The following is a 14,974-nucleotide window of genomic DNA, read 5'->3' on the forward strand; positions in this document are numbered from 1 at the left end:
TTAACCCAGATTTACACCAGATCACGCTCAGTTTACCAGCATCAAGATAGGATATCGATTTGTAACAGATGATATGGTACTGATTTTTGCCATGTTTGTGAACCAATTAGCTTTGTTGGCTTTGACACCCCTTTGAGTTAGAGAGGTTTTTCAAGTTTGTCAAGTGAACAGAGCTGCTAATCCCGCTGACTGTGATAACATCACATGTCCAGTAACCCTGCCTCCGAAAACCTTACAGAAGTATGTGTTGGCTTTGCTTTGTGGACTTCCCTAAGCCTAGGCCTATGCTGCCTGATTGGTTCTGTCAATGCAATGATTGCAAGAATATAGGCCAAAACCTTTCAATTTAACCCATAGCCATAACCAATGACCTGGTTACTAATTAATCATTCTAATAGTGGCACGATTTCTTAGCCATGAAATATTTCTGTTTTTTGATATTATATCTTAGTATTTGTGTTGCTGCACCAGTCCCAGAAAAGAATACTATTTGTCGTTGTTAGTGGTCTCTTTACTATGAACGTCAAAATGAGTGTCATCTTGGTAAAGCAGATAAGCTTTAAGGACAACACATTTACCTTATGTACTTGACATCCTTATCATGTTCTTATTACATCAATAGTGCATGCACGTTAACAGGGTCGATTCACAAAGAGGTTCCTGGTGGTAACTCGGACTTACTCTTGATTTGCTAATAAGAACATATGAGTAGGTCAGGAGTAGGACCATAAACCTCTTTGTAAACTGGGCTTGTGAATTTCCTCCCCATAGTTAATATCTGGTTTATGGGAAACAGAAAACATGTCCCAATATTTCAATCCATACAATGTGTTTCAACGTTATCTTTTATTTTAAAAAAAAGCTATCTGAGAAGATGACTTCAGATACAGATGGAACTGTTGAACCCCCATCCTCCCCTGCTTTGTAAACCCAGATTCCACCACTGCACATAAGAGCGAGTGTTTATTGTAAAGTGTCAACAAAAAAGGCTTAAATAACTATGTATGCAGAGTCCAAATGTTTTATCATGAGTATACATTGTAGGGTAGACAACAAGTACAATAGTTTTGGCACTGTGCAGCATTTTAATGTTGCTCGTATGTCAATAGTGTTATACCAGTCGCAGAATATCCGTCACACTGCTGTATAATATGAACTAGTACCTCCATAAAGTTCACAATCTCAACTTTTTTATGTATACACACCAACCAATGATTCGACTGAAATACTTTCTATAATTGTTAGACCATGTTAGGCGCTATGTCAAAGGGAATGAATGTGAAAGGAAACATGCGCGCCAAGTGCCCTTCTCTAAGAATAAGCTTTCAAAGATAATTCCGTTAATCAACAGTTTACTTGTCATATTCCAAATCATACTGTTGATGTTGTTAACGAACTGTCCGGGACAACCAGATTTTCGAAAAGTTCTCTGTAAAACATTCAATAAACAAACTTACAATAGTAATGTTCTCATAAAGAGACTTTGAGAGAAGAGCTAACAGTTTGATGATGGTGTGGCAACCAAATGTAGGTTTTTAGATGTTCATATTTTATGTTTTAATACATTATAGCACATAATATCTATGATGATACTTCGAGCACTCTAGTGCTACTTTGCAGGCCATTGTGCAGTAACTAATCTTTTAGCCCACGGTCGTTATTATAATGTGGAACATTTAACATTAATTAGGTAATTTGTATTTTAGCAGTAAGTGATCAACTTCACCGTGAGTGCGGTTTTAACATTCATTTCTGGATATGCATTCTTTCTGTTTATATAAATCTGTGTGGTGGTGATTATGATGATGATGTGTCATAGTCTATCTATCACCTACGTTCCCTTCAGACCGTTCAGACCCTTTAATAACAGATTATTTAACTGACGATGCTCTCTGTTCCTTAGTGAGTGTGCAAGGGTGCTGTCCACTCCATTTTGATTCCCGAAAATACTACTATACACCAGTCATAAAATAATTAGATATCTGCACTGGCTACCTGGCCACCCTCTGTTCTCGGGCCCAGGTCCCACCCACCGCCAGCTGCACTCCTGCACTGCCTGCTGGCAACCACCACACTTGTGGACTGTTCCTGTATCCCTACAGTCCCACTGCCAGCACTTGACACCTGATGTCTGCACTTACCTTTGCGCTTTGTACTTGCCACCTTGGCCGTTACTTTACTATTGTCATTATTCTATGCCCATGTACTGCACTGTCCCTTTCCCTTCCACCCCGCACTTTCCCTCTTCCCCCTTTCCCATTCCCATGCACCAGCGCGATCTGAATGACACCTGGACTAGTAGGATCGTTGTCTGTCCTCCCTTTGTTCCCCCTCCCTTGCCTCGTCGCGCCTTGAAACACTTATGTATAGGCGCGTCATAAATGCCATATCATATCATTGCACCATTCACTGAAGTCTGCAGGCAATAAGATGTTGTGAATGGCTGCAAATACTTTTGATTGTGAGGAAAAGTGAAGCGTTTTACGTTGTTTCTTTAGATGTTCCTGCTCCTTATTCATTACATTATTCTTTAAACATGCTATGGAAATCAATCTTCTTATCACTCACATTCGAATTCACAGTTTACTTGACTGAATAAAATGAGTCTAATGCACCAAGGTATTCCTTTTCAATTGTATTTTAAAATAATAACCATACACATTATGCACATTTCTGTATCACCCCTTAAATTAAAGTGTAAGAGAGACAAAAACAGGGCTAGGTTAGAGACCCAGTGATTTCAATTCACGAATTATGCACCAGTGTCATCACCGATGAAGAAATAAATTAAAACAAATATTAATAAAACTGTTCTATAATAAGTGTAATGGAAGTTAAAGCAAGGATCTTACTCATATTGAAGCGCCACCTAACCTTCCCTGCCCCCTTCCTCCTCACCTCTTAGCACTGGTGTAGTGTCATAGTGTGCGTTTTTTGGGGGTTTAAACAAAAAAAGAAATGTACGTATGCTGTGCGGCCTGCGCCACACAGTGCTGTCCCTGAAGTCCTTTTTCAGTGTTGAAGATGTGGGGACAGCACTGCGTGCAACCTGTCCGTGCATTAAAGGTATATTTATTTTACATCATTAACACTCTTGTAGGGAACGTCATGAGAGCGAATGGTGATTTTACCTTCGATGACAGGCCAACCCTGTTGGCACCGCCGCATCCATTAACATAGGTGACATGCTGTTACCGATAGGGTCGGCCCACCTCCCCGGGTAATATTGCCTCTATATAAGCACGGTCTTAGCAGCAATACTCACCTAAAAGTTCTATTAATAAACATCTATGATTTCCCTAACTTTGTTACAATTAGGTCCAACATCAAAACAGTAGCATTGTTATTAGGTCTGTACTCCCATTACCTTCCCACTTGGGTTCTGGGTGACTTGTATGCAAAAATTGGACTTGGTGAAGTAAATTTAAAGGTGGCAATGGCCTCAGGTCCAATTATCCCAATGCAATGTAACCGCCAAGGCACACCTTGGGTGAAACTATTTCAACTCCATAGGCTTACAGAACTAAATGGCCTATGCCCGGGCGATGCCCATATGGCACATACACGTGTCTCAGAAAATAGTGCCTCTACAACCGACTATGTATTTGTAAATTCCACTGTTATGCTGCAGATCCAAGACATGAGCATCATACCATGGGAAGAGAGTGGCCATTTCCCCTTGTGCGTTCTTTTGCATGCCCAACTTGCTGCAAACAATCTTCCTGAGTTTGATGTGAATGGTAACATATTCCTAAATGAAGGGTTAAATAGAATAAAGTGGAACGCCCAAACCTTACAAAAAGCAAATGAGGTTGTAGTAAAGGTAGTCCCAGAATTCATCAAGCAAAATGTTACACAATTGTCTCCCAACGTGATTAATATAGTTCATGCCCATGATGCGATGATGCGATGATGAAGCAAATCTCTGTTACGCTAATCACTAAGAGGCAATACAAATCCATCCACGAACGCTCAAATAAGGTCCTTAAAACTCAACATAACTATGACAAAAGAGTGGATGACGAAAACAAAAAGTGTATAAAGATTGCATCTGTGATTCACCCCTTGTTAGGGAGCAAAACATCGATTGAAGTCTCCCACAAAATAAAAGCTATCAAAAGAGGTTACAGTCAATGGCTTAAACAACATAAAAGTAATGGTGCTAGGGAGATCTGGATGAAAATCGCCACCCTTGCCTTAATGAATAATAATACTGAGATTTGGCAAGAAATACAGGGGAATAAGAAACATGACCAAATCATCAATTGTGTGCTGGAATCAGCTTGGTTGGATCAGAAGGTTCTTTCTCCACTGGTGGAGTCACACACAACGCTACCATATTGATAGATAGTGGGGCGGCACTAACCCTGACTAACAAAAACAGAAATTAGTTGCAATCTTGTGAAGGAATGAACCGACTCTTCAGAAGCTTGGGGGGAACAAAGAAGACGTCAGAGGCTCATTGGAAAATAGTCTTTTTAAAACACTGAAAGCTCAATTCTGTCTTTAGTCACGTGGGGAGAAGGAGTTAGATGAGCAGGATGGTCACATCTACGCACAAGAGCAGAGCGTGCCTCTACTCCCCTGTATCTTTCAGAGCAAAAGAACACTCCCAAGGACAAGTTCAAAGGCCCTAATTGACAACCGACCACTCAGGTGATTATGGATGATGTTCTACTTGGTAGGAGGCAGATGTTTAAGACTGATACACCAGCACCTGACCGTCGGGCCTGCGTGCAGCTAGCATGGGCTGAAGGATGCTGACGGAGGTTAGGAGCCAACCAATGATAGAGGATCGCATGATTGGGTGTCCTATATTTATTTATTTTGCATTTTTAAAGCACTCACACAGCCCGTGGGCATAGAGGCGCTGTTACAGGAATTGTTTGTCTTAGTTGCGTATTTATAATGAACTTAAATACCCAGAGGTTTCTAAGCGCGGACCCGGGGATCGAACCAGTGTTGCTTTGTGTCGTCTTGCTTCCAAGGCGAGCACGTTGCCATTGAGCTATCTCCCAGTAACCAATAGGATGTCATGTATTTAGTGATGTTCATAGTGATCTGTTTTGAGGGAAGGGCTTCGTTGCCTCACCTGATGTTAAGAAACCTATCACCTTTCTCATGCCCATTAGACGAGTATGGATTGTATACTTAGATATTCCCTTAGACCCTATCACTCGCTTCAGTAGGTTTTTGTAGTTTGCTACATAGGATGACGTTAGTAATACGCAGGTTGTACGTCACCTATGATGGGATTTTAGTATAAAAGATAACTTTTTATAAAGTTCATTGAGATCATGCTGTGAGACGTCCGTTGATGTCTGTTCTACTCCCTGTTTTAGATCATTGATATTAAAACTGTTATCTTTTGCCAACTTCCTGAGTCATTTCATTTATTGATGTTTGAGTATCCTCTGCATCCCCATTCCTCTCAAATGTATTGCTGACCTATCTTAAAGGGCTGGAAGTCCTCCAGTTCACTTTCTTTCTATATTGGTATTATGAAATCTGTCTTTGTATATACATTATTTCAGCAATTTATTCCCACACCACAATCTTACAAGTCTCCCTTTTTAATGTGACAGCAAGCAAAAGGCAGAAATCCCTAATAAATGTCAATGGGCCTCATTACAACTCTGGCGGTAGCCGTGCCGTTAAAAAAGGCACGTCTACCGCCAGAGTTGCATTTTTTCTGGCACCTGCGAATGGGCAAGAACCAGGTCATGCCGAGCTCGGCGGACACGGTAATTGCCCATTTGCGGGTGCCGGAATCAAGCGCCTCTCGATCCCCATTCTGCCCCATAGGGCTGAATGGGGATGGGGACGTCAGATGCACCGGCACATTCAGAGTTGTGCCGGTGCATCCGACATGCTCTGCTCGCGGGTGCCATTACACCCGCCAGGAAAAACCTGGAGGGTGAGACAGCACCCGCAAGCAGAGCTTGTAGTATGGCAGTCCAGGAACTACGGTACCGGCATGCTTAATGGTACTGTAGTTCCCGGACCGCCATGCTCGTAATGAGGCCCAATGTGTGTCCTTTTATTTCTCTCACGCTTGCCAACAAGGTCGTTCTTATTTTATTAATTTCAGGCCACATGATTGTATCTATAAAATATGCTTTAGATTACACAATATATTTCACAAAATGTCCCTCTCTCTATTACCTGTAAAACGCTGTCCTGCCAGATCTTTCCACTATTTGGTAAAGAACCAAGAACCAAGGTTGGTCACCTCAAAGCTGTGGATGTTTAGTGTCTACTTGAGTTAAAAACGTATTAGGACCATTCAGAAATGCTACTTAGCACCAGTCAGGGATATACTGACAAAACACACATTTATCTCCTGTTTGTACTGCTTTTGATGGTTCTATGTTCTTTCATCGTCAGGCATTCCAAAGCCTGCAATTTAAACGTGTATGAAATAACGAAAAAGTTCATCTCCTGCAACTATTTTTAACTTTACCGACCCCCTACCACTTATCTGCCCTTTCCGACACCCCCCAAAACAATTCGATGAACTTTCACGTTATTGTGTACATGTTCAAATTGCAGGCTTTGAAATGCCTGGCGATGAAAGGACGCCATACCCTTTTGATCACTGCCAGTCTAGCGCCCACATCTCATTAGGTTTGCTGATTCTGCGTGTACATGATTAGTTTGTTAGTACTTTGTTATTCCATTTTCAAGCAACTAGATGTTAACTTTCCCACTAAGCCCCAAAGAAGAATTTTCCACCTCTGCTTTTTGCATTTAGTTTCGTAAAGCAGTGGTATTTCAAGCCTCCTAAATTTCAAACCTGAAGGTATATTTTTACTTTTATTGTAATGGTTTTTCTTAATAAAAAAAAATTCAAATAACAAAAAAACACCCATTAAGATGCCCTAGTCATCACTCCTTTACATGCAGTTGATGCACACCCATGTTGATCTGCTTTCTTATTTTTGGGATAGGCACATCCTGTACAACCATAACAGATACGGAAAACGCCCCTTAACCACCCTTGATTATTTTGCGCAGTGCATAGCGAATCGGCTGTACTAGTGAGCTCTCTAACAGAGGCGTTGGTAGGGGCGGGTCTGAGGGGGCTGTAGCCCATGTCTTTTGGTTGTAGCCCTGAATAAAAGCACAGGGACTACAACCGAAAGGGTAGTAGCCCCGAGTCCCGACAGCCCCGACATTAGCTTAGCCCGGATCTTTTCCAGACATAGCAACAATACCACCATCTATACTTGAGTTCGATGAGTCAATTTCCTTTCTCAGTGTAACTCCAGCATCACCCCTGAAACTTGTATCAGCTTTATCCCCCCAGCCCCCACAACTTCTCATCCCTCTTCTTATATTGGGTTCCAAGCACGTCCATGCAATGTTGTTTATCCATATAAGAAAGTTGAATCTCAGATACGATTTACTAATGATCGCTGTCAAATGCGTGTATTATAAATGTACTTTCTGATGTTAAAATAAAAGATAATCTGTCTTTTTATTAGGAAATAATTAATGATGGAAATTGTTCTTATGCGTGTTAGTGGGCAGGCAATACCTGTGTCTTTCAAGGCCTCTCAAAAGACCCGTGTTACACTTTGCATTTGTGGTTTCAATTCTGCCACTGCCAAACACTGAGGGTATTCCATACTACATGATGACCTGTTTGAGTTTTTCCGAGAAAAAAAGTTAAAGTAAAAAAAAAAAGAAAAAGAAAAAACGAAGTAATTGTGACTTAACTGTAAGCAGCTGTGCATTTTTGTCGGATCGCATTCGGATCCGTGTGCTTTCTGTTAATATTCTGGTGAGCAATTGAAGCTGTAGGCTGTGGCTCAATAACCGCACTAGGCAAACCTTGACAACGTGTCCTTGCGAGAGGCGTGATAACACGTTGAGGTTAACGGTTTAAAGATATTTGCAGAATTTGGTGGGGATAAAAAACACTTACGGCAACAACAACAAAAAGAGTGCATCTTTCTTGAAGAATGAAAGCCAAGGAGTATTATTCGGGCCCCAGTTTAAGTTCATCCTGAAAACTTGAATGAATGGATTTCGCTGATCTGAGTTCAACTGCTTGTAAATGTCCACATCACAAAGCCGCAGCACTTAGCCGTGCATGATTGATGGCCTCTGCCTCGCAAAGACCCAGAGGAAAGCTAGCCTGGGGACCTCTCTACCTCCCACACTGGCAAGGGTGGTCTAGCCAGGTCAAAGCCGAGGTCAGCAATAGGGCATGACGCAGCGCGCGGATTCTGTGCAATGCCATGAACAGGATGTTTTCTGTTAGACAACTTTTATTTCTGAAACCAAACGAATGAAAAGAACGCACGGCACGTAGGTCAATTTTGCAATATGCGCGAATCTATTTACTCTGCACCGATGTTAACATACTGTGGCCGACACATCATTGCACCCAACACTCAGCTAAACGTAGACGAGTCTACGCATCACGCTCGGTTGCAGCCGTCGTTATAGTGCACAGGGCTGCAGTGTCATGTTTGAAAAACAAGCACCCATGCCTTATTTCCTGTGCATTTGAGTGGATTGTTACCCTGTTCTAGTTTTTCTCAGCAGTTGTTATGTGTGGCTGCCGGCATTAGTGTTTAGCCTGCTGAATACATGTTATAGTAAAACACATATTTAAATGATAGGTTTTCTAGAAATAAGTCAATCATTATAGTCCGTCATTAAAGCAACGTGATGAGCAGTGATCAATGTGTGAAGTACTCTTTATGCAAACAAGTTGATGAATTCATAAACTACTCTTACAGGGTTAGATCACTAAAGTTGTAGGTTATGTGCAAGTCGCACATGTGAGCCAAATAATTCCCAATTGTGACGCAGGAACTGAAGGAGAAGTGCGAAGTGCCTGAGTGCAGGAGGCGGGGCACACACGCCAATGTAGCTGCAGTCAACACTCGTGCGTATGTGGCCGTGGGAGAAGAATGATTCGCTGTCAGGCAAGATCAGAAACTGTCATCAGTCAAGACCTGGATGAATGCGAATTTCTTAAAAAGTAACTGAGAGAAGACATAAAACCGAACATGTGAACATCAAAATGTGGGCCTAATTGTTTTAGCTTCTGTCTTAGTGCAAGACCTGAGGTTACGAATGTACACATTATCAGCGATAAGTATCTAATATTCAATTCACAAGTTGCAGCGCCCACGAAATCATGCTATTTCACCATCAGGAAAATGAAGGAGTGTGTTCCCTACCTGCTTTTCCCCCGCATCAGTTGTTGGTCTGCAAGTTCTAGGTCTCCTCGGATCTGCATTTTAACACTACTAGATTATGCTTGCTATCCCGTGGCTACAAAGAGCACCCAATATTGCCCCAAGGCTCCTAGTGAAGAACAAGAAACATTAACATATTTCTCCAGTCCATTGCTCTCTACATTTGTTGATGGTGAAGAACCATGTAATCTTTTTTTTAAAAACAGGTGCCTGGCCTTTAAAAGTCTTCAACATCCCAAGGCAAGCCCTCTTTCTGTGAACCTTAGCACATATGCCAGGTAGGGTGCACTCCTCAAGACTAAGCTCAGAAGCCTGGACATGGCAAGATATAGGAAGAAGAGGTCAGGTGGCCGTGCCTTCTCGTCCAGGCAAATAGATTCTGGAACACCTTGCTCTGACCTCAGGAGAGAACCCAATCGTCTGTCCTTCGGGTAAAAACGAAAATGTTTTCATTTATAACTGAATCACTCATAAAAGTTCCCAGTAACACATGTTGGTTTCAGCATTTAGTTCATCCTTTAAACAGAGGTGAGTCACCTTTTGCCCCACTGTATGAAACATCCATATGGCATAATTTGTATTTGTATTTATTGAATTGTATATAGCGCTTTTAGGCAAAGCGCTTTACATAGAGCAACAAGCAATACTTTAAAAGCAAAGTGAATAGATTTCATGAGTCATGTAGCAGAGACCAATATAACACGTTCCTGACATTGTTTATGTGCATTGTTTCTGAAGACCTAACTAGGAGCATGGGCCACTGTTAATGCCATTTCTTACATGTTTCAGGGGCTGAAATAAAAACAAAAAAAAAACAAAAAAGAGAACCCAGAAATCCTGTAGGCTTCCGGGATTTCATACACATGCTCTTGATGGTGGACCACCTGCCTTTTGACTCGTCGATGTAGAGAGCCGATAGGTTAATATTCTGCATCGCAAATCATTGGATGTCATTTAATACAGATTTAACTGCCTCCACCATATTATGTTACAAGCAACTTTCTGCTAAATCTGGCTGAACTGGCTCTGACCCATTTTTTTATATTTCATTTTTAAAACACAAATCTACCCACAAGTAAAGAAGCCACATTCGCACTAAGCATGACTAAACTGTGCATGGCACATTTTGAAGAAGCATACATATACTCTGACGCCCCCCCCCTCCCGTCCCCTATAGAGTGATGGAAAGTGAATGCCTTCGACAGGATGATGGCATTTTCTTTATATGGAAAGGCATATATGAGCAATTTCATGAATATGTGCAAAGGTTCAACCTGTTGTTTTCTGTGTCAATAAGTAACATGAAAGTTCCTTTATTTGGCCTCTTCATGCACATTGTTACTGAGCACCTTCAAGTAGATTGTTTATATTAAAAAAAACCCCACAAGAGTACTATTGCACTTTAACAGCTTACATCCTCAAAGCCTTCATAGTCAATTCCTACCCATTTCCTGGGACTGCACACACATGGGCATACTATTATATTACATGCCATCAAGTTGATCAACAAATTATACGAGTGGGGTGTTGTAATGCAACTTAATGTAATGTGAGGTAATGTAAAGCAATGTAAGCAAGTGGTTTTCTAGGTTCCATGTATTAATATCCCCGCATAAATATCGCGATACAAAAATATTGCCATATTTTTGTGGCAATATTGACCCATGGACCCTGCGGGGGACACCCCTGCAACCCCTGTATTGTTTTAAAATGTGCGGGGGACACCCCCGCAACCCCTGCTCCCACAAATTATCCCCCCCAAAAATATTGCCTATGGCGAGACAAACGGCCATATGTGCGGCAATACGTTTGGTGGGGATATTTTGTAGGGATACCGTTTTATAGATGTAAGTGGCCTGGTATATCGACCTTCTGACACTACTGGTCACCTTGTTGCACGTGGCTGTCTAAGAAAACAAGGTGAGGGTCATTCGAGGGAAATGGGGGAGGCAGATATGAAACTTGTGGTTTTAATGGGTGCAGGTCGCAAGCACCCTGTTCACATGAGACAGTTTTCTTATGGGTTTAGCAAAGAACTTTGGAACATTTTATCCATTAGGAGGAGTCCAAGATCTGATACACTACAGTGCTTTGGTTCTTGTTAGTTGCTGGTATGGGAGAGTTTGATATGATTAAAGAGGAGAGCTTTGGTGTGGTTTGGTTAGTCTTGGCGTGCTAATGTCTAGGCCTCTGGCAACAGTATGCAGTGTTTTGTTATTTCTTTTATTTTTTAATCAAAATATTGTAACACTAACCATTAAAACATAATCTACAATTTATTATCATAAAAAAACAAGTATCGCATTACAATATGTAAAACCATCAACATCACTAAAAAAAGCAGATCATTAACATACAATTATACACTGTCCTCAATGCGATTAAGAAACTTTTGCCAGATATAACAAACAGTAACATTCTTGACCACATTTTCACCAGCATAAATAAGTCCCCAAAACTGATCACTGTGCAAATATCACAAATCACCGGAGAGCTTCTAATAACCCCATAAATATGAGGGTTCAGTAATCCTTCAATAAATGTCGCAGGGTTTCTATCTCCAAATTACATATTCGACATATGCATTCAGAGACGGAATATATGTATGAAGAGGAGCGGGTGAAAGCTTTCTCACTAGTTCCTGACCCCTTAGCACTGACATATTGGAACAGTAGATGAAGGGCTATGGATGGGACTCTTTGTGTAATCCCACTACCGCATCGAGTGTATAAGAAATGTTATGCACTCAGACAGCCATATAGAATATACCCTCACAATGAAAGGATGTCATATGGAAGGATGTCAGCGCGCACGCACCTATGGACATCATGGAGAATTATGACGAGGACAGAATGATGTCATGGAGAAGATATATGAACCTATTCTGAAATCAAATGCAGCATTGGCCTTCTTGGAAAAAATGTTAGTTCTTTTTGTGCGTTCTACACCTATGGATGTTTTCTTCCTGGTGTGTGTCATTGAAGAAAAAGTCCCAATGTCAACCTCACTTTGTGGTAATACCGATGCTGGTGCATTCAGTAATACTATTGAACATATACCTCCCTAGTTATACCACAGGCTCAGTAATGGTCCATAAGTATGGCTGTGCCCACTTTCAGACCTGGAAAATCCATAATATGTTTGGTCTCCATTGTTACCAAGCTTTACTGACCCATTATTTTGGTGCTTTTCGTTTGGTTATGGGTAGTGGTCCTGCTTCATCTTCCACCGTGTTAAAAACTTGGTAGTGCGTTTCCCTTCTTCATTGCATTTTCTATCACCTCTTCTGGTGCAGTAAGGACTGCCTCTGCACCCCATTATTCCATTAACCCATTCTCCAGAAAAGTATACTTCCCCTGTATTTGCAATTGTGGCCTGTTGAAGCAATAAGGTATCTAATTTCACTGGGCATCTCTACACAATAATACTGGATGATCCACTATTTGGACATATCCTCTATTTGGGCCTGATAATGTATACCTAATCACTTTACTTTGTGTTATCATATTCTCCATCATACGTGCCTTTTATAAATACTTGTCTATGTATGGGAATTCTGATCCTGTAAAATATGGCTGATTGTCATTGAAACTGTCCCCTTGTCTGGTACACTGCGAGATGTTACAAACAGTGTGCTCAGTGACCAGGTACCTCTTGAGTTATAAATACTCTATAGGCTGTCAAACGAAGCAGCTCTCACGTGATGTCTCTCTCTCCACACCTTCACCATTGAGTTAATTTCAATATTTATGGATTTATCAAAGTACTTTTTCATATAATATTCACCATCTGCAATACTTCTCCTAGCCCTCGCTTTCCCCACAAATGGGTGAAATGCCATTTCCTGCTCTACCTGGAAATGTACTTGTTTCTGCACTTCTTTACTAACATTATCTCATAATGACACATTTATATTTTCATATTCAGTCAAATTCAGAGTGAAATAAAATAGGAAATAAAAACAAGAAAAGAAAAAGAAACACAGAAAGATCATAATAACATTACTGTCACCAGATTGTAAGGTGTTCTGCAGAGTATTCCTCAGGGTATCGAGAACAAATCAGGAACATACTGATCATGGAACATGTTTTACAAGGGCCTCATTACGACTCAGGCGGTAAGGGTTTTACGGCGGCGTAAACAGCGCCGACCCTTACCGCCTGAGTACGAGGTCCCTTAGCGCCATGGCGGACTTAACACCTGCTTTTAGCAGGTGTTAAAATCCATGGCGCTAAGGGACCATGGAGTTAATTACGCCACCGTAATTTACGGTGGCGTAATTAACGCCTTCCCCACTCCCATTATGCCCTATGGGGCAAAAATGGGAATGGGGAAGGGTAAATGGGGATTGGGGACTTACCGCCCCGCCAAGGTCGGAATGGGGCGGTAAGTCCGCCAACCACATGGCGTAAACGTAGTTTACGCCATGGTGGTAAAGTCACGGCCCAGGCGGTAACTTACCGCCTGGGTCGTAATGAGGCCCTATGTAGAGATTACTTATTACTTGCAATTATGAGTGAGGTGGAGTGTATATTTTTTCAACAACAATAATGATTATGATAAAAATGTCTTCTTTTTTATCAAAGCATTTGCAACCAATAATAATGACAATACCAAATAAAATAAAAAATATTATTTTTGTTTTGTTTTGTTTTAAACCACTTCCATTATTATGTGGTTTATTGATCGAAAATGCAAACATATAATAATCTAAAAATAGTCGTATTAAAAACATACACATGTAAAAAATGTGAAAAAACAAAAACTTGTCCCAATAAAAATGTAAAGATATAGGGCCTCATTAGGACCCAGGCGGTAAGGGGTTTACGGCGGCGTAAACAGCGCCGACCCTTACCGCCTGATTCCGAGGTCCCTTAGCGCCATGGAGGATTTAACACCTGCTTTTAGCAGGTATTAAAATCCATGGCGCTAAGGGACCTTGTTGTTAATTGCGCCACCGTAATTTACGGTGGCGTAATTAACGCCTTCCCCACTCCCATTATGCCCTATGGGGCAAAAATGGGAATGGGGAAGGGTAAATGGGGATTGGGGACTTACCGCCCCGCCAACCTCGGAATGGGGCGGTAAGTCCGCCAACCACCATGGCGTAAACGTAGTTTACGCCATGGTGGTAAAGGTACGACCCAGGCGGTAACTTACCGCCTGGGTCGTAATGAGGCCCATAGAATATAAAATAGTCCTATATATTATGCTGATATATATTTGAAACGGTTCAGCATCAAGCTCCATTATTATTGTTCCATTGATAGTTTAGCATCAATGTTTCTAAGTGGTGCAATCTAAATTATAATTTCTTTATTCTCAAGCTCCTTATTCTTGTCACGTTCTTGTTCAGCACTCACTTGGGATCTTGTCCTAGGTCTGTTATCGATCTCTTCTCCCTCAGGATCCTGGTAGATGGGCAGGAGGCGGCACTCTTGTATGGCTTTACATCAGTAAGGTGGACCCACGCTTTCCGGTCTTGCGACTTCACTGATGTTGTGGTACAATAAGTCACAACATGGTGACTGGTAACCTAGGGTGATGCAGCTCTCACACATGGTTGCCACACAGCACGAGGTCCCCACGGAACAGTTGTAGAGGAGGGATAAATGAGGCATTGTCCAATCTGTTTCATATTCTTCTGTGCCTTTTGCAATACCTCCTTGCCTATCCTTTACCTGTCAAGAAATGAAAGAGAGAGATTTAGTTATCGACATCAAATAGTCATGTAACTAATTTCCAAACACAGTCGC

Source organism: Ambystoma mexicanum, chromosome 6p (assembly GCF_040938575.1).
Source record: "Ambystoma mexicanum isolate Mex_15411 chromosome 6p, UKY_AmexF1_1, whole genome shotgun sequence".
NCBI classification, from domain to species: Eukaryota; Metazoa; Chordata; class Amphibia; order Caudata; family Ambystomatidae; genus Ambystoma; species Ambystoma mexicanum.